The sequence below is a fragment of the Poeciliopsis prolifica genome, unplaced genomic scaffold, assembly GCF_027474105.1.
Source record: "Poeciliopsis prolifica strain line A6 unplaced genomic scaffold, Auburn_PproV2 SCAFFOLD012, whole genome shotgun sequence".
Taxonomy (NCBI): domain Eukaryota; kingdom Metazoa; phylum Chordata; class Actinopteri; order Cyprinodontiformes; family Poeciliidae; genus Poeciliopsis; species Poeciliopsis prolifica.
The window spans coordinates 3,175,020-3,195,835 of NW_026562387.1; the positions used below are offsets into that span (position 1 = coordinate 3,175,020).

The following is a 20,816-nucleotide window of genomic DNA, read 5'->3' on the forward strand; positions in this document are numbered from 1 at the left end:
ATGAAGAAAAGGAAGTTTTCCCAGCATGTCGCCACAGTAAAGGAAATTGCTTACTAGAGTTTTTTTTTTTTTTTAAACAGAAGGACCTGGCTTTAACTCTCCCTATTGGAGCAGAATATTCTTGCTAATTTGAAACTGAAGACAATAAGCTGCCTTTTCCTCACACAAGGAGATAAGAGAGAAGCTTTATGCTCCGTGGAACAATGTTTGTGTAAGTTTCCTTTCTCCTGTGCAAGCTTCCTTAAGTTGATAATGAGGCGTGGTTAAAGTCCTGAAGCGTGTCGTTGTTAGCGACATGCTTGGTAAATAATCATCGACTGAGTGAGTTTTCCTTACATTTTACGTCTGGAAAAAAATAAGACGCTGATGTGAGTTCAGTTCTTTTACATATTCTGATAAAGGTTCTAACTGTCATAGGTGTTTGGTTTTCGTTTATTGTTTTGAGTTGTTGTTTTTTTGGCTATTTAAAATATCTTCCAGTTCCAATGTTGACTGTTCCGTGCAAAATGAAAGTTTATTATTTTACGCTATGCATCTTTCTCCCTCCCACCTTATGTAAACCACAGCATTCTGGGCTCGACAACTTTATGTCAGTTTTAAAATGAGTGTATTTTGCAATGTAAACACCTTTTTGCACATCACATAAGTCAAATGATCAACAGCCGAATGTTACTAAGGGTGTATAGACAAAGAAGACTACAGGAAGTAGTAGTAGGATATTGGCACCACATGACTTTTAACAACTTGTAGCGCAAACAGACTTATTCATGTGTGATTTTATTTGTGTTTCTTCATTAATGGAAACACTGCAGTTGTGAAATTGTGTTTTTTTTTTCCATATTAGTGGGATATCAATAAAGTTTTGTGCACATTTGTAATGGAACCGCTGCTTGTCTTTGAACAGTTTTCAGTTCAATAACCAAAGCTGATTGACTGCTTGTGCTTCTCGTTTTTCCCAATGGATTCACCGTTCTTGTGTTTTTATCACAGCCTTAACTGAGATAAATACATGTCTGTTAGCACTCATATGTTGGGCCTGAGAGCAAGTCTTCTTGTTGTAATTCAGATGCTGAGTAATTGACTGCTAAGTGGGAGGAAATTATTAATAAAAGACCTCTGTTGCTCCTCTGTTTTTGCAGCCAATAACCAGATTTCACAATTAAGATGTCCTCTCGTCTGAAACCGTTTCACCTTAAAAACTCTGCAGAACCTGAAGAAAATTGTACTGTAAGGTAGATTGTTTTCAACTGATTGGTTTAGTATAATATTATTTTATGTAAAGACAAGTAAAATCAGTACATAAGGCATACAAACCTGAACTTTAACCGTCTTTTCAACACTTGCTACTTTACCTCTAATCAAATCGAATACTTTTTCAAGTGTATTTTTAACATGCGAAGTTTAAAAGAGCTTGATAAAATGGTAATGATTTCTTTGAGTTTTATTTAAAAGTGACATCTGTAAATAAGAGATGGCTCCAAGCTCAGTCTCATCAGTAGTGAAGTCAGCTATTTCTGGAACACACACACACACACACACACACACACACACACACGCGCGCACATACGCGCACACATAGATATTGATGAGTCCCACTTGCAGGCTAATTATAATCTGTGCATAGATTATTCATGTGTAGTTAATGAGTCTGGGGAGTTTCCTAACTGTACTCCAGACTAGTTAACCCAGATCTAATATTTAGCCCACTACCGGAGTGACAATAAGACAAAATATGCACTCTACATATAACTGAGCTTTAACAAAAAGAAAAAAAAAGTGTTAAGTTAAACTTCAAGCACTCCATAGCATAGCAACACCAACCAGAGATGATGTTTTATATCTTTACTGAACATAATATATAATCAAATAGGGCTAGATGATATGGCTGAAAAACATATCACAATATAAGTGTTTCATAGCAATACAGTGAGGTAATACATCCATTTATGAATTCAGCATGTTCCATGACAAATAAAAACCGAAAGTTGCTACTGTCCTTTTAGCCTTCCTATCATCAACTGAATTTTTGCTCTCTCTCGCTGCTTTGCAGCCTGAACAAAAGAACAAAAGTGTCTTTGTAGAAAAGACACTTTCCTTTAAAATTGCTTTCTATTTCTATTTTAATCATTTTTTAGCTTTAAAACAAACCAAACGTGTTTTTCTTCCTTTATCCTCTGACAGTTCTGCTCTCTCTCACTATTTTATTGCCTTAATGTAATGCAGACGTGTCAATACGTCATAGAAAACACTATTAGTTCTTAAGTATATGTTTTTCCTTTGACTTCATTTTTAAATACTTGTCTGGGACTAAAAATGGTAAAGTTGTCTTTACATAGTAACAACTTCCACACAATCAAGACAGAGTGACTTGGTTGTACTTATTTTTCACTAGCTGTGTTTCCATTGGCCATATAGTTTTCCAATTTCACATTTCCAAAATAAACTTGCTTAATGGAAACATTTAAATTAAAAAAAAAAACCTTGTCTTCTCATAATAAAAAAGTTTTTATTATATTTGTTTGGCCGTATGGAAATTGGTTTATTTCGCAAAAATGCAATGTAAGCACTTTTTTTTTTGCATCACACAAGTCACATGATCACATGATGATGACCCGTCATGTTCTTTTACGACTTATCATGTAAACAAACTTATTCATGTGTGATTTTAATTGCTTTTCCTACTTAATGGAAGCATTGCAATTGCAAAATTGTGTTTTGTTTTTTTTCACATTGACAGAATATTGACAAAGTTTTGCACACATTTGTAATGGAAACGCAGCTGAAGTGTGGGAAAAATATTGGTTTATTGACTTTCTGACCAGTTGGTCACCATTCAGCGCCCAGTCAAGCTGAAAATGATTTGATTCCATTCACAGTCTATGTCTTGTTTCATTTCTAGCCAAAACAAATAAAGAATCACAGTCAGGTTGATGATTAATTGCTTTGTACTAAAATCCAGACTTGTCTTCAAGATAAATCACTTCTGTTCCTGGTTGAGTGACATGCATCAAAGGGATTTCCAGACAAACACTGAAATGTAGGGCAGAAAATTTGATTATGTACCATCTGTGGTACACTTCCTCATTGAAACTATGCATATAATTAATACTCTGTCACTGCTCGGATATTTCCCTCAAGAAACAAATTATTTGAAAGGGACCGTTTTCTTCTTTAAGTGCAAATTAGCTGCTGCATGTAATATGAATTAAAGTGCAGTTTCCTTTGACAAGCTCATTCTATCTTGTGTTGAGATTAATACTTTTCTTTGCGTGTTTCTGTGTGATTAGAGGGAGATGCTAACATTTATAAAAACAGCAAAGCTGTTATGGATTTGAAAGGCCAACATTGTCCAAGCAGACATTAATGTGTTTGTCTGAAGTCTGCACTGCGCCTCCTCTGGGAATACAAGTATCTTTAAATCATAGTCCTTCCCAAACTGTCCCCCTTAGAATGATCTAAGACTTCATCTTATCATTTATTAGGTGTTCCTCTGTTACACTGGATCAAGAATATCTTTCTCAAGAAATTCTCAAGAGACTTTTTATGGCAAAATTGGGGTTCTGCTTTAATCATATAGAACATATAGAACATCCATTTCCCCCCCCCCCCCCCCCCCCCCTCTCTTAAGTGGTGCTTTTAGCTACACATATGCTTGGAAAAAGAGTCGCAGTGGAAATTCATGTAGCGTGTGGGCATAGTTGGAAGTGGGAGGTCTGTATTCTGCAGATTTGGAAAGATATACTGGGGAAGGCTGCAAAAGGGACAATGACATATAAATGTGGCACAGAATGTATTTAATATGGTGTGTGGTCTTACGTAGTTCTGCAGAATAAGACCTTTTACAGGCCTCTTGTAAGAGTAAAATTACAGTTCTCACCTTGAAATTATGTATTGTGACTAAAATGCCATCTTAAAAACAGAGTGGTCACACTATCAAATTAAGCTCGGCTAATAACGGGTGTTTGATTTTCATTTTTCAACAACGTCAGAATATTCCAAGCCTCATAAATGCAGGTGTTTAAACGCCTTGAAGGAGTATGACTACCTTAAGATACCAATGGGATTGTATAGACAACACCACACATCTTTATGAGGTTAAAGTAGTAAAAGCCTTGTTGTTTGGGAAGAGTCATGTTGTCATGTCTGATTTAGCCACGAAACAGAAAACAGTCAACAGTTTCACAGGGCTTAACACCAATGACGATCCTCACTCCCTCACAATTTTAACACTCTTGAAACTATCATAGGTATTTTGTATAAAAGAAGAGCTAAGTCTGGGCAACTGAGTGTGGTCAGGGAAAATACATCACGCTTGACCAGCTTTCACAAGTTCAGCAGCACCTTTTCATAATTACACTAAGATCTGTTATTATGAGCTCCATTTTGCTGCCCTGCACAGAAATTGAACGGTCTATGATGGCTTGTTGGTATTAATCCAGTATCTTTAAAATAAAAGTAAAGTTTTTTACCAATTGTGATTGATATCATTTCTGTCTGGATTTAGGGATGGGAGTATAAAGGTTTTATTATACTATTTGTGATAGTACTGTGATAGCGCAAAAAGTGATAAAAAGAACTACTTACTACTTTTTCAGGTAATTGTATGGGTGTGACTGTGTCGATGGCAACCATAGACACAAATACTGCTCTTGGAAAAACATACCAATTTTTCAATATGCTTTTTTAGGACGCCAGTCATATGAAGTGTGATTTGTCTCACACTTCATATGACTGCAGTTAATGTGTGCAGCTAATGCACACATGTATAATATTTTAAAATTTGTATAGAGAACACCACACATCTCATTTGACCTTCTCTCATTGGAGAAAATAGTAAAGCTGCATTCCCAACGATGCGGACAGATTTGCAGGGGTTTAAAAATTATATATAAATATATATATATTTAGTGACAACAGTAAATTAAAATTTATGAGTAATTTCTCATGAAAAATTACAAACAATGCAATCATTTCCTACTTGGATTGAGTTGTACAAACGTTTTGGAAAGGAGGAGTGAGCAATAACTTTGGCCATGCAAATGTATTTAGCTACAACCTTGTTCTGTTCTTTAACATTAATCGTTTTATTATTTATTGCCTCATTGGCAAAACATCTTCAAACCACGCCTTTTATTTGACCTTGACCTGAGAGGGACAAAGGTAAAAGCCATTGCCCTTGTGTGGGTTTGTAGTGTTTCTTTGCAAAGTTTTGTGCCAGGTTAGAAAGATGAAATCGGATCAGTTTCTATCACTTTTGCCACAAGAGCGTCCTTAAGCCTTATTTTTGGTAACAATAATATATCATACATTTTCATCACCTTTTCTGGAACATGTCTGGCAATGAGCATTGACGTTACACATTTTGGGTGTCACTAGAAAGAATGCTATGCTACTGTTAAGCTAGCGCAAAGAAGTCTGGAATTGAATTAAAGTGTATGCCAAAAGAAAGCTGTAAATATTTATATTTCCAGATTTTATTTCATATCTCATAGTCTACATAATGTGAATCTGTACAATTGTTGGAAATATAGTTACCATGCTTATTTTTAAAATAACTTTTACTCAACAAAGATCTTAGAGAAATTCAGTCAAGAAAAATGCAGTTATAATGATACAAACCATAAATATAGTTTTAAACTGCAGTAGAAAGCGTTTTTCAGCTGCAATACTTTTTATTTTTGCTCAAACTTTTGAGCAACACTGAAGTGATTAAGCTCTGGACACAACAAGATGTGGGTGCTTCTTGTGTGGTTCATTTAAAAATGTTTCAGTGGTCAATTTGGTACTGCCACCCGCTGTTACGTCTTTGTTGGAAAACACAGCAAGAGCCAACTGCTAAAAGCACAATGCAGTGTTCAAACAGGTGATCTAGGCAGCGAGAGATTAAGCAAGGGAAGAGAAGACAGCAAGCTCAGCTGTGTGCCTTTGCCTTTGATGGGTCCGCCTCTACCATCGGAGTTGTTTCAAGCCAGCGTTGCCTAGCTACAGTGAGCAAGAAGATGTGAGGGCTGGGACAGAGGAGAAAGAGGAAGGGTGGGTCTAGCTCTGTTTGGTGCAGAACAGGGGTGCTCAAACTTTTCGAGACCAAGATCTACTTTTTCTCTCACCAGCCGGCTGAGATCTACCTCACAAATTATAAATGAAACCCTATTGACTAATTTTCTATGCAAATATACATCAGTTGTGTCAGAAACGATAAAGTGATAGAAAACCTAATGCAGTTTCTTCCTCAGTGAGATTCTGTCACTGGGAGCAGGTTACTGGTTTCTCAATCAGCATCTGGTTGCAAACTTGAGGCCAGCAGGTGTCAGTCAGTTATGATAGATCCGAAATTTGGTTTGATGACGTCACCATGCGAAACTGCAGACTGATAGGAGAAACCAAAGAGCTTTGCAAAGGTAAAGGCAAATCTTCTAAATTTGGGATATAATTAATGTAATTTGACACAATTATTGTGGTAGAAGCCATTTGTTTGTTAAAATTTAATCAAATATATGTGTCCTATTTGATGTTGGTTGTGACGTTTACTGCAAACGAACGAGGTCATTAGTCCAAGTTTGTCGTTTATTGAACGTTCAGAAACTCCAGTGGCTGTGATGAACCACAGCGAAGGAAAACAAAGGTAAAATAACCCGAACAGGTGATCAACTCAGAACCACTCGCACCGTTTCACTCCCTCTCTCTCTTTATCATTAAGCACACCCGTCGCCCCCAAAATTGTTTTGGGGGCGATTTGCAGTGACCAACTGACCTGACCTGCATGTTTTAGGGGATGTGGGGGGAACCGGAGCGCCCGGGGAAAACCCACGCAAACACGGGAAGACCATGCAAACTCCACACAGATGGTCTCTGGGAAGACGCAGCGCTAACCGCTGCGTCACCGTGCTGCCCACCATTTTTCTGTGGGGTTGGGAGGATCTATTTTGTCAATCGGGGAAAAACTGTCTTTTTAAAGACAAAGTTCTGTCTTTAAAACTTTGTTTTAAAACTTAAGTTTTAAAGAGGTTTTAATATTTTTTTATACTCTGAATGTTTATACATGTTCATGCCACATGTCAGTTTTAAGCTAATCAAGACGTTTTAATGGGTTTATTTCCAATAAGACAAAATGGTGAGATTTAAAACACTCTTAATGCGACTTTCAGTGTTAAAATACTGGGCCGTGCAATGTTTTAAGTTTTACGTTAACTTAAAACTTAAGTTTTAAAACTTTAAAGTTTTCAAACTTTATAACTTAAAAGTTTTAAAACTTTAAACTTTTAAAACTTGCCCTGAACACAGAGGCGACAACCTGGATGTGGTCCTCAGTTCTTCTCTTTAATGTCTTGATAATATCAAAATTAATCATCTTTATCGTTTTCTTTCTTTGGTTTTTGTTTTGACTTAATGCCAAGAAATTTTTTCATTCTTTTCCAAATGGTGGTTTTCGGTTTCTTTTTAATGTCTAAATCCTGAAGGCCACTTTCTTGTTGGGTCATAATATCCTCCATGTCTTCAGCGTCCTTAGAACAACCTGGTTCTGGTTCTGGTTCTGGTTCAGGTTGTTCCTCCTCTGAGTACATGTCATTTGAATCATTAATCGCGTCGACATGGCCAACTGATATTTCCTCTTCTTCTTCTTGAGGACTCGCCGTGGTGGTTGACGGTAAATTGTTGTAGATTCAACAATATTTTCCGCGGAATTACTTTTAATTTGGTTTTGTTCTGCAGCTTTTTTAAGTGAACTAATGTCTCTTTCATATCTCATGGACAAATCTTGATATAAAGTGTCAACTTTGTTTAGTTCTTCTATGGCGTTTTTCAGTTTGTCCTGCAGGCATTTAATCTCACTTTGTGATAATTTCTGCAGGAAGGTTTTTTCCAATTCTAAGACGTTTATTACCTTCTTCTCCTCCTCTGCCTTCTCCAGATAAAATCTGTTGTTTTCAATCATTTGCTTCTTCAGGATCTCTCCACTTTCTTTCTGGGCTTTCAGTTTTTCAGTCAGCTCCTTATTTTTTCCAAGGTTTTCTAAATGATCTTCTTTCTCTTGCCTTAGTTCCTGTTGGCATCGCTCCAGGTCTAGTTTCAAGATTGCGATTTCCGTCTCATGGGCCAAAGTCAGATCATAATACGATTTTTTAGATTCCTCCAATTCTCTCTGTAAAAGTTGTTCTGCTTCTTGCATCGACTCAATTTTTTCTATCATTTCTACCCTCATCGTTTCCATCTCTGTTTTCACAATATCCAGTAATCGCTGCTTCTCACTAATTTTTTCCTCGTAAAATGTTTGTGACTTGGCCTCTTCTCTCCTCTTTATCAAGTCAGCATTATATTTGGCATTGAGCTCCTGGAATGACCTCTGGAGCTCCTTCAGTTCTTCTTCCAATGCCTTATTCTTCTCTTTCTCTTCATGCAGTTCGTCCATAAATGCTTCAACTGTGTGAAAGCAGGAGACCCTCACTTGTTCATATTTCTGCTTTATTCCTCCTTCTCCATATCTTTGATTTCAAGCTGAGCCTGAGAAGCGATGACATCAAATTTCAGGACTTCCACGTCTCTGAACTTCTCCAGCCTTTCCAGTTCGGCCTTCGCTTTGCAGGCCTGATCAAAATAGCCAACTTTTAACTCCTCCTGCTTCTTGAGTTGGAACTCCATTTCTTGGAGCTCTTCCTCCAGTTTCTCTCTCACTGCAAGCCTTTTGGCCTTTTCCTTGTTCAAAAGGCCGTTCAGTCTACGGATCTCTCTTTCCAAATCATCAGGGTTGGCAGTAGAGCTCCTGCCTTGGGGGTGTTGGTGGTTTCCCCTCCTTGGATTAAATCCCATCATGGTTGATGCACTTTGCTGAGACATTTTCTCAAACACTATCAATGAAATCGTCGATAAAAATCTTAAGGAGTTTGCGAGCGTCTGAACTGGTCAGTAGTATTGCGAGCAATGACAAATATGCAGAATTGTGTTACATACAATTCTGCAGTTGATGACATCACAGGCGGCATCGCCAGTGACATCACAGAATCTCCCTTTGCTGGCGGTGTGACATCATTCCACCTCCAAATATCTTGTTTCAGTCAAAATAGTCCATGATTCTCTTGTCTTATGTCAGGGACATCAAACTCATTTCCATTTGGGCCCAGATCAAAAATCTGAATGTTGTGCCAGGTTGCATTGATAAAAACCAATTCAATTGTTAAAATATCAATGAATAGGTGTTTCAGCATTCAATAAGTGTTTAAAATAAAATAATATTGAACATCTTTTCACACTAATCAGTCCGTTTGCGATTGTTCAAACTTTTGCAGCACCACTGTTTGGAGATAAAATTGAACTAAAATAATCAAATGCAGGGGTGCTCAAACTTTTCGAGACCAAGATCTACTTTTTCTCTCACCAGCCGGCTGAGATCTACCTCACAAATTATAAATGAAACCCTATTGACTAATTTTCTATGCAAATATACATCAGTTGTGTCAGAAACGATAAAGTGATAGAAAACCTAATGCAGTTTCTTCCTCAGTGAGATTCTGACACTGGCAGCAGGTTACTGGTTTCTCAGTCAGCAGCTGGTTGCAGGCCAGCAGGTATCAGTCAGTTATGGTAGATCCGAAATTTGGTTTGATGACGTCACTATGGGAAACTGCAGACTGATAGGAGGAACCAAAGAGCTCTGCAGAGGTAAAGGCAAATCTTCTGAATTTGGGATATAATTAATGTAATTTGACACAATTATGGTGGTAGAAGCCATTTGTTTGTTAAAATGTAATCAAATATATGTGTCCTATTTGATGTTGGTTGTGACGTTTACTGCAAACGAACGAGGTCATTAGTCCAAGTTTGTCGTTTATTGAACGTTCAGAAACTCCATTGGCTGTGATGAACCACCGCGAAGGAAAACAGAATAACCCAAACAGGTGATCAACTCAGAACCACTCGCACCGTTTCACTCTCTCTCTCTCTTTATCATTAAGCACACCCGTTGCCGTGGCAACCGCCTGCGCCCCGCAAGCCGAGCAAAGATTACGTTGAAACGTTCAGTCCGTTACGATATCAGGTTTCAGGCTTTATTATTTTTTAATGAAGCTACAAACGTTTTGGATCTTAGTGACTATTTTTGATAAGTCTGTCAGAGGAGGAAGTGCTGCTCTCCGCGTCCTGGAGGTCTTCAGTTTGTCACCTGCTGCAGAGATCGATTCAAAACCTCCCCGCGATCGACCGGTAGATCGCGATCGACCGGTCGATCGCGATCGACGTTTTGGGCACCCCTGATCAAATGCATCTTTTAAGACTCCCAATGATCTTGGGGTTTCCCAACAAGACAATGTTGACTGTTTTAACCTTTCACCTCTTCGCCTGCTTTGGTCATGAGCTGCAGACTAGCAGACAAACTTTAATAAAATTTTCAATGGCGGGTAAAGTAGCAGGTCAATGGTGGTGAAACCAAAAACAACTCTGTTGTTTGCAGAAAGAAAAGCAACTCCACTGTTTGCTGAAAGAACATGGAAGATGGCGAGGAATATTTTAGTAGAGAGCATCCTCACTTTTCATCAGTTTGAACCTCTGAGCTGATAAAGGTGTTATTGTTGCTCTGGCAACTAACAACATGCATTAGAAGTCATTTATTGATAGTACGATAATTATTCTTAACCAAATTAAATAACATTTACCTTAGTATGCTAAGTGTATTTCTCGATGCACAAATAGTTGATATTGTTCAGGGATTAAAGGTTTTTTATTGTCATATCAGCCACTGGCCACCAGGGGCTCCCAAAGCGCCCCAGCCTGGCTCCAGGGTGTACGGTGGCCCTGAGGTTCAAACCACTTCAGCAAATCGAAACCACAATTACAAAAGCTCTATAACATGAACAAAAACACAATGACATTAATGAAAGCGTTTTTATATCACCAAGAACGTTCATGTTTTTCAAAAACACGTTAAAGCCAGAATAACTTCCGATTCAAAGTAAAAACGAGCCGCAGAGGAAGGAGCGATTTCTTACGTCTCCCACTGGGACATACCTGATCCGTTTCTGTCATGTTGGATTTGAGTTTCTTTACCCACATGCAGGTTTAGACATCAGACCGGAAGATTTTGATTCAAAGATTTATTTACAGTTATTATTGAATATGTTGAGCCTAAGTTGTCCACTGGGATCGGGAGCGGCCGGGCGGGTGTGGTACTGCTTGGAGAGGGGATAGGTTAGTAGGAGCGGGAGTGAGAGGGATCTTGACAGGGAAGTGGAGGGAAGGGCTTACAGTTCATCTGATGGAGGATTGCCGAGGAGGAGGTAGGATCCGTTGGTGCAGAGGCTCAGAGAAGGTTGCGGGCTCGGGCGGCAGACGAGAGCGTTTAGTCCGGTGGGTAATCGGTGTCAGTGTTCGGGTGGGCATGGTTCCTAGCTGGGTCCAGGCAGTGCATCCAAAATCTGAGAAAAACAACACAAAGATTAACTTAGTCCTTGGTCAACATGAAGCTTGGCAAAACCTTGGGATTGACTCTGACCAACAAGTGGGACCATCGAGCGATGAATGGCTGCTCCACCGCTTCTTAAGAATCCTGCAGCCGATTTCAGAAATCCGCTTCAGGTGCGTCAGCCTGCCAGAACGCTCCCACGAAGATCGTCTATTCGGAGGAGCACTCACACCAACTTGAATCCTAACAGTTTCATCAACGTTGTAGCACTTTCATTCATGTTTTAGTGCTTGTGTAAAGTTCTCTGCTTATTTACTAGAATGACAAAAAACAAAAGACAAATCTTCAAAACGTCACTGCCTGCTTGTGGCCCCTCAGCTGAAAACCAAAAGACACAGTTAGCATCATGACTGAATGGTCAGCCAGGAACACCAACTGGCGCAGCTCCCACCTATAGGGTCATATTTTTTCAGCATAACCATTGTAAAACTTTATAAATCATATTTGTAGATGTTAAATGTTATTATAGTATTTTGTTTAGTATTTAACTAGAAAAATATGACCCAAGTAAAAGAAGTAATGAAGAGCTGCCTCTCTCGCACCGACCCCCACCAGAACTCCACAGGATTCTGGTGGGGAAACCTGAAGGACCCGTCACATGCAGTCTGTCATCACACCACTAGGTGGCTCTAAACCGTGGCATCACTCAAAAATCCCACCAGAAACAGACACAACCTTCATTATTTTGGGCAAAATTCACAAAGACATATACACACACTTTGCTCTCTGTTACACTTTCGTTCATGTTTTAGCGCTCATGTAATTTGTAATCGTGCTTTCAATATGCTGAAGTGGTTTGCACCTCTGGGCCCCGTAAGGGTAGGACCTCCTGTACGGTTGAGTCCAACCTGTTTCCAATGGTCGTATTGATCATATGGGATCTTTGGGCTGCCCTTGGTCTGGTTCCTCACCTTGGACCGTCTGCATCGGGTGGCCCAACCAGAGGCATGAAGCCCCGACAGCATAACTCCTAGGATCACTGGGACACTCAAACCCCCACCACCATAAGGTGGCAGCCATGGAGGGGACGTGTAAATGTGTGCATGTGTGTGTGTATTAAATAACCTGTTAATTATGTAGGAAAGAGAAAAAATGAGAGACAATGGAAGAAAGTTGTTAACATGAGGAAACGAGCACAATGTGGAGGTAATCATATTCTGACTTTGGTCCATTTGTTTAGTTTTTAAAAAGTTTTTCAGGCTCTAATAAAGTGTTTTAGGTTCTAGTAGCCGTTATTTTTGCAGTGGTTGAACAGGAAATTGGGAGGAGAAAGGAGGGAATGACATGCAGCAGATTCCCCAGGATTAGGAATTAAACCCAGGTTGACAAACAAAACCGATAAGTAACATCCTAAACAAAACATAATTTGCAGTCTGACTATAAAGCTGGTTAAAAAACTGATTTAGGCATTTCTCAGCCCCTTTTTCTTCTTTTATACAAGCAGACAGCAATAAGCTCAACAACACAAAAGCTTCATATTTATTACAAAGTATTTATCTAAGAATTGATTTCTTCCTGTAATGGAAATGATTTCTGATTAAGTTCTCTGTTTTCATACTTTCATGGATTGTTCTTGTTTTTTTCCTTTTCTACACAGTTTTCATGTTGAATTGCACTTTTTTTTGTTTAGTTTATCTTGAATTTGTTATTGTAAATAAAGACAAAGAGAAAGCTCACACAGTAACTTTTATCTTTGATAAAACCTGTTTTATCAGAGATAAAATAACTCTGGGCTTCTTCACGGTCCGGATTATTAAATTATGACTACAATTATCATCTAATTCAATGTACAGATTTAACTCTAATCTTAACTTAACTGGAACCTGAAAAAGTCTAAACATGTTAAATCACGTTTCTTATGTTTGGTATGAAAACTAGTGATGGTGAGATGAAGCCTCATGAGGCATTGAACCACTTGATCCAACTGGTTCAGAAAGGGTTCATTTCTTGAAGCTTCATGTGCTCACGAAACCACCTACTGGCCAGGTGTATAATCACAGCCAGCTGTATCTTAAACAGGTGTGATGCATTAAATTTTTGTCTATTATGGCTCTTGGGAATGACGTCACAAAAGGTGTAGGACAAAATCATTTGTCTACATAAATTATGTAAATACATAGTGAATAATAAGATATTGGTTGAATGTATTCTCTGTGTGTAATTTTTCCCAAAATAGTCGTGTCATGTGATATGGAATGTTGTGTAATAATGTTTTTCTGTGACTCTAGAAAAATGGCTTCATCAGGCAGAGGACAGTGAAAGTGCTTGTGGAATTAGGGAGGGGCAGTGAAGAGGCTAATGCTTGTGTAACTTGGATGATTTCATTCATTTTTATTAAGAAAACAATTTCTCCACAGTTTATTGTTTCAAACGATTCCTCTTTTTTGACACTACTTCTCCAGCCTTTGAAAAGAGACGATCCCAAATCTCCGATCTCTCTCTCTTTCTCTCCTAAACTCTCCAAACTCCAAACTAACTGTCTCAGACTAAATAACCACAATCAAAACTCTGCTATCCAAACTATCAAACCTCTATCCACTCTCTAACTGACCGCAACTCGCCTACAATAATCCACATTTTAAATGGAGCCTGTGGGGTTAATGAAGCCATGTACCATGTGACCACTTCCTGAAGCGGTCACATGGTACAGCCGGGCAGCGAGGCTTCGGACGTCATCGGTTTCGGCTCCTCCCCTAAATGAAGCAAGCTTCGATACGCGCTTTACGGAAACCTCCCCTCCTTTACTCGCCTCGCTCCGAAGCCTCGGCACGTCATGAAACATCACTAATGAAAACAAAACCAGGATTTATTATCAAAGGTAAATGGACTGAACTTGCTAATCATGCTGATACTCAAAGCGCTTCACGCTGCAGTCACATTCACCCACACACACATTTACACCCACATGCAGGTCGCTGGGCAACTTGCCGCTAAATGCCCTGCCCAATGGCACCTCAACATGTGGCTGAGGAAGCTGAAATCGAACCGACAACCTTCTGGTCCATCTACCCACAGAGACACAGTCGTCCTAAAGACGCCACTGCATGATCCTTTTGCTTATCTTCTCTAAAATACAGGTTTAAACGCAGCATAACGAGCTACAATTCAGGGCAGTTTCATGTGAAAAGGTCAACCAAAGGTCAAACCAGGAAAGCACAAGTACAGTGAAAATAAACAGAAATCATTACTATAATCAACAAGTTGCTATAAATATTTAGCTGAGTGTTGCAGTAATGAGCCTCTATCACTAAACCAGTGGAGGGAAAATGTCAATAAATTTTACAAGTTTAACAATAAAACTGAACATGTGTTGGAGTTTATAAACTGTTTTGGGGGCGATTTGCAGTGACCAACTGACCTGACCTGCATGTTTTAGGGGATGTGGGGTGAACCGGAGCGCCCGGGGAAAACCCACGCAAACACGGGGAGACCATGCAAAACTCCACACAGATGGTCTCTGTGAAGACGCAGCGCTAACCGCTGCGCCACCGTGCTGCCCACCATTTTTCTCTTGGGTTGGGAGGATCTATATTGTCAATCGGGGAAAACTGTCTTTTTAAAGACAAAGTTCTGTCTTTAAAACTTTGTTTTAAAACTTTAAAGTTTTAAAACTTAAGTTTTAAAGAGGTTTTAATACTTTTGTATACTCTGAATGTTTATACATGTTCATGCCACATGTCAGTTTTTAGCTAATCAAGACGTTTTAATGGGTTTATTTCCAATAAGACAAAATGGTGAGATTTAAAACACTATTAATGCGACTTTCAGTGTTAAAATACTGGGCCGTGCAATGTTTTAAGTTTTACGTTAACTTAAAACTTAAGTTTTAAAACTTTAAAGTTTTCAAACTTTATAACTTAAAAGTTTTAAAACTTTAAACTTTTAAAACTTGCCCTGAACACAGAGGCGACAACCTGGATGTGGTCCTCAGTTTCTCTTTAATGTCTTGATAAATATCAAAATTAATCATCTTTATCGTTTTCTTTCTTTGGTTTTCGTTTTGACTTAAATCCAAGAAATTTTTTCATTCTTTTCCAAATGGTGGTTTTCGGTTTCTTTTTAATGTCTAAATCCTGAAGGCCACTTTCTTCTTGGGTCATAATATCCTCCATGTCTTCAGCGTCCTTAGAACAACCTGGTTCTGGTTCTGGTTCAGGTTGTTCCTCCTCTGAAATCCATGTCATTTGAATCATTAATCACGTCGACATGGCCGACTGATATTTCCTCTTCTTCTTCTTGAGGACTCGCCGTGGTGGTTGACGGTAAATCGTTTGTAGATTCAACAATATTTTCCGCGGAATTACTTTTAATTTGGTTTCGTTCTGCAGCTTTTTTAAGTGAACTAATGTCTCTTTCATATCTCACGGACAAATCTTGATATAAAATGTCAACTTTGTTTAGTTCTTCTGTGGCGTTTTTCAGTTTGTCCTGCAGGCATTTAATTTCACTTGTTGATGATTCTGCAGGAAGGTTTTTTCCAATTCTAAGACGTTTATGACCTTCTTCTCCTCCTCTGCCTTCTCCAGATAAAATCTTTTGTTTTCAATCATTTGCTTCTTCAGGATCTCTCCACTTTCTTTCTGGGCTTTCAGTTCTTCAGTCAGCTCCTTATTTTTTCCAAGGTTTTCTAAATGATCTTCTTTCTCTTGCCTTAGCTCCTGTTGGCATCGCTCCAGGTCTAGTTTCAGGATTGCGATTTCCTTCTCATGGGCCAAAGTCAGATCATAATACGATTTTTTAGATTCCTCCAATTCTCTCTGTAAAAGTTGTTCTGCTTCTTGCATCGACTCAATTTTTTCTATCATTTCTACCCTCATCGTTTCCATCTCTGTTTTCACAATATCCAGTAATCGCTGCTTCTCACTAATCTTTTCCTCGTAAAATGTTTGTGACTTGGTCTCTTCTCTCCTCTTTATCAAGTCAGCATTATATTTGGCATTGAGCTCCTGGAATGACCTCTGGAGCTCCTTCAGTTCTTCTTCCAATGCCTTATTCTTCTCTTTCTCTTCATGCAGTTCGTCCATAAATGCTTCAACTGTGTGAAAGCAGGAGACCCTCACTTGTTCATATTTCTGCTTTATTTCCTCCTTCTCCATATCTTTGATTTCAAGCTGAGCCTGAGAAGCGATGACATCAAATTTCAGGACTTCCACGTCTCTGAACTTCTCCAGCCTTTCCAGTTCGGCCTTCGCTTTGCAGGCCTGATCAAAATAGCCAACTTTTAACTCCTCCTGTTTTTTCAGTTGAAACTCCATTTCTTGGAGCTCTTCCTCCAGTTTCTCTCTCACTGCAAGCCTTTTGGCCTTTTCCTTGTTCAAAAGGCCGTTCAGTCTACGGATCTCTCTTTCCAAATCATCAGGGTTAGCAGTAGAGCTCCTGCCTTGGGGGTGTTGTGGTTTCCCCTCCTTGGATTAAATCCCATCATGGTTGATCTTGCACTTTGCTGAGACATTTTCTCAAACACTATCAATGAAATCGTCGATAAAATATCTTAAGGAGTTTGCGAGCGTCTGAACTGGTCAGTAGTATTGCGAGCAATGACAAATATGCAGAATTGTGTTACATAGAATTCTGCTGTTGATGACATCACAGGCGGCATCGCCAGTGACATCACAGAATTTCCCTTTGCTGGCGGTGTGACATCATTCCACCCAAAGATCTTGTTTCAGTCAAAATAGTCCATGATTCTCTTGTCTTATGTCAGGGACATCAAACTCATTTCCATTTGGGCCCAGATCAAAAATCTGAATGTTGTGCCAGGTTGCATTGATAAAAACCAATTCAATTGTTAAAATATCAATGAATAGGTGTTTCAGCATTCAATAAGTGTTTAAAATAAAATAATATTGAACATCTTTTCACACTAATCAGTCCGTTTGCGATTGTTCAAACTTTTGCAGCACCACTGTTTGGAGATAAAATTGAACTAAAATAATCAAATGCAGGGGTGCTCAAACTTTTCGAGACCAAGATCTACTTTTTCTCTCACCAGCCGGCTGAGATCTACCTCACAAATTATAAATGAAACCCTATTGACTAATTTTCTATGCAAATATACATCAGTTATGTCAGAAACGATAAAGTGATAGAAAACCTAATGCAGTTTCTTCCTCAGTGAGATTCTGACACTGGCAGCAGGTTACTGGTTTCTCAGTCAGCAGCTGGTTGCAGGCCAGCAGGTATCAGTCAGTTATGGTAGATCCGAAATTTGGTTTGATGACGTCACTATGGGAAACTGCAGACTGATAGGAGGAACCAAAGAGCTCTGCAGAGGTAAAGGCAAATCTTCTGAATTTGGGATATAATTAATGTAATTTGACACAATTATGGTGGTAGAAGCCATTTGTTTGTTAAAATGTAATCAATATATGTGTCCTATTTGATGTTGGTTGTGACGTTTACTGCAAACGAACGAGGTCATTAGTCCAAGTTTGTCGTTTATTGAACGTTCAGAAACTCCATTGGCTGTGATGAACCACCGCGAAGGAAAACAGAATAACCCAAACAGGTGATCAACTCAGAACCACTCGCACCGTTTCACTCCCTCTCTCTCTCTATCATTAAGCACACCCGTTGCCGTGGCAACCGCCTGCGCCCCGCAAGCCGAGCAAAGATTACGTTGAAAACGTTCAGTCCATTACGATATCAGGTTTCAGGCTTTATTATTTTTTAATGAAGCTACAAACGTTTTGGATCTTAGTGACTATTTTTGATAAGTCTGTCAGAAGAGGAAGTGCTGCTCTCCGCGTCCTGGAGGTCTTCAGTTTGTCACCTGCTGCAGAGATCGATTCAAAACCTCCCCGCGATCGACCGGTAGATCGCGATCGACCGGTAGATCGCGATCGACGTTTTGGGCACCCCTGATCAAATGCATCTTTTAAGACTCCCAATGATCTTGGGGTTTCCCAACAAGACAATGTTGACTGTTTTAACCTTTCACCTCTTCGCCTGCTTTGGTCACATGAGCTGCAGACTAGCAGACAAACTTTAATAAAATTTTCAATGGCGGGTAAAGTAGCAGGTCAATGGTGGTGAAACCAAAAACAACTCTGTTGTTTGCAGAAAGAAAAGCAACTCCACTGTTTGCTGAAAGAACATGGAAGATGGCGAGGAATATTTAGTAGAGAGCATCTATCCTCACTTTTCATCAGTTTGAACCTCTGAGCTGATAAAGGTGTTATTGTTGCTCTGGCAACTAACAACATGCATTAGAAGTCATTTATTGATAGTACGATAATTATTCTTAACCAAATTAAATAACATTTACCTTAGTATGCTAAGTGTATTTCTCGATGCACAAATAGTTAATATTGTTCAGGGATTAAAGGTTTTTTATTGTCATATCAGCCACTGGCCACCAGGGGCTCCCAAAGCGCCCCAGCCTGGCTCCAGGGTGTACGGTGGCCCTGAGGTTCAAACCACTTCAGCAAATCGAAACCACAATTACAAAAGCTCTATAACATGAACAAAAACACAATGACATTAATGAAAGCGTTTTTATATCACCAAGAACGTTCATGTTTTTCAAAAACACGTTAAAGCCAGAATAACTTCCGATTCAAAGTAAAAACGAGCCGCAGAGGAAGGAGCGATTTCTTACGTCTCCCACTGGGACATACCTGATCCGTTTCTGTCATGTTGGATTTGAGTTTCTTTACCCACATGCAGGTTTAGACATCAGACCGGAAGATTTTTGATTCAAAGATTTATTTACAGTTATTATTGAATATGTTGAGCCTAAGTTGTCCACTGGGATCGGGAGCGGCCGGGCGGGTGTGGTACTGCTTGGAGAGGGGATAGGTTAGTAGGAGCGGGAGTGAGAGGATCTTGACAGGGAAGTGGAGGGAAGGGCTTACAGTTCATCTGATGGAGGATTGCCGAGGAGGAGGTAGGATCCGTTGGTGCAGAGGCTCAGAGAAGGTTGCGGGCTCGGGCGGCAGACGAGAGCGTTTAGTCCGGTGGGTAATCGGTGTCAGTGTTCGGGTGGGCATGGTTCCTAGCTGGGTCCAGGCAGTGCATCCAAAATCTGAGAAAAACAACACAAAGATTAACTTAGTCCTTGGTCAACATGAAGCTTGGCAAAACCTTGGGATTGACTCTGACCAACAAGTGGGACCATCGAGCGATGAATGGCTGCTCCACCGCTTCTTAAGAATCCTGCAGCCGATTTCAGAAATCCGCTTCAGGTGCGTCAGCCTGCCAGAACGCTCCCACGAAGATCGTCTATTCGGAGGAGCACTCACACCAACTTGAATCCTAACAGTTTCATCAACGTTGTAACACTTTCATTCATGTTTTAGTGCTTGTGTAACATTCTCTGCTTATTTACTAGAATGACAAAAAAACAAAAGACAAATCTTCAAAACGTCACTGCCTGCTTGTGGCCCCTCAGCTGAAAACCAAAAGACACAGTTAGCATCATGACTGAATGGTCAGCCAGGAACACCAACTGGCGCAGCTCCCACCTATAGGGTCATATTTTTTCAGCATAACCATTGTAAAACTTTATAAATCATATTTGTAGATGTTAAATGTTATTATAGTATTTTGTTTAGTATTTAACTAGAAAAATATGACCCCAAGTAAAAGAAGTAATGAAGAGCTGCCTCTCTCGCACCGACCCCCACCAGAACTCCACAGGATTCTGGTGGGGAAACCTGAAGGACCCGTCACATGCAGTCTGTCATCACACCACTAGGTGGCTCTAAACCGTGGCATCACTCAAAAATCCCACCAGAAACAGACACAACCTTCATTATTTTGGGCAAAATTCACAAAGACATATACACACACTTTGCTCTCTGTTACACTTTCGTTCATGTTTTAGCGCTCATGTAATTTGTAATCGTGCTTTCAATATGCTGAAGTGGTTTGCACCTCTGGGCCCCGTAAGGGTAGGACCTCCTGTACGGTTGAGTCCAACCTGTTTCCAATGGTCGTATTGATCATATGGGATCTTTGGGCTGCCCTTGGTCTGGTTCCTCACCTTGGACCCGTCTGCATCGGGTGGCCCAACCAGAGGCATGAAGCCCCGACAGCATAACTCCTAGGATCACTGGGACACTCAAACCCCCCACCACCATAAGGTGGCAGCCATGGAGGGGACGTGTAAATGTGTGCATGTGTGTGTGTATTAAATAACCTGTTAATTATGTAGGAAAGAGAGAAAATGAGAGACAATGGAAGAAAGTTGTTAACATGAGGAAACGAGCACAATGTGGAGGTAATCATATTCTGACTTTTGGTCCATTTGTTTAGTTTTTAAAAAGTTTTTCAGGCTCTAATAAAGTGTTTTAGGTTCTAGTAGCCGTTATTTTTGCAGTGGTTGAACAGGAAATTGGGAGGAGAAAGGAGGGAATGACATGCA

General features: G+C 39.7%; 1 protein-coding gene across 4 annotated transcripts in view; it reads left to right on the plus strand.

Annotated features, from left to right (window-relative positions):
- The window catches only part of ccny (cyclin Y), a 77,879-nt gene that overhangs the window by 1,354 nt on the left and 55,709 nt on the right, over positions 1–20,816 (plus strand). The gene's annotated exons all lie outside the window — the stretch shown is intronic.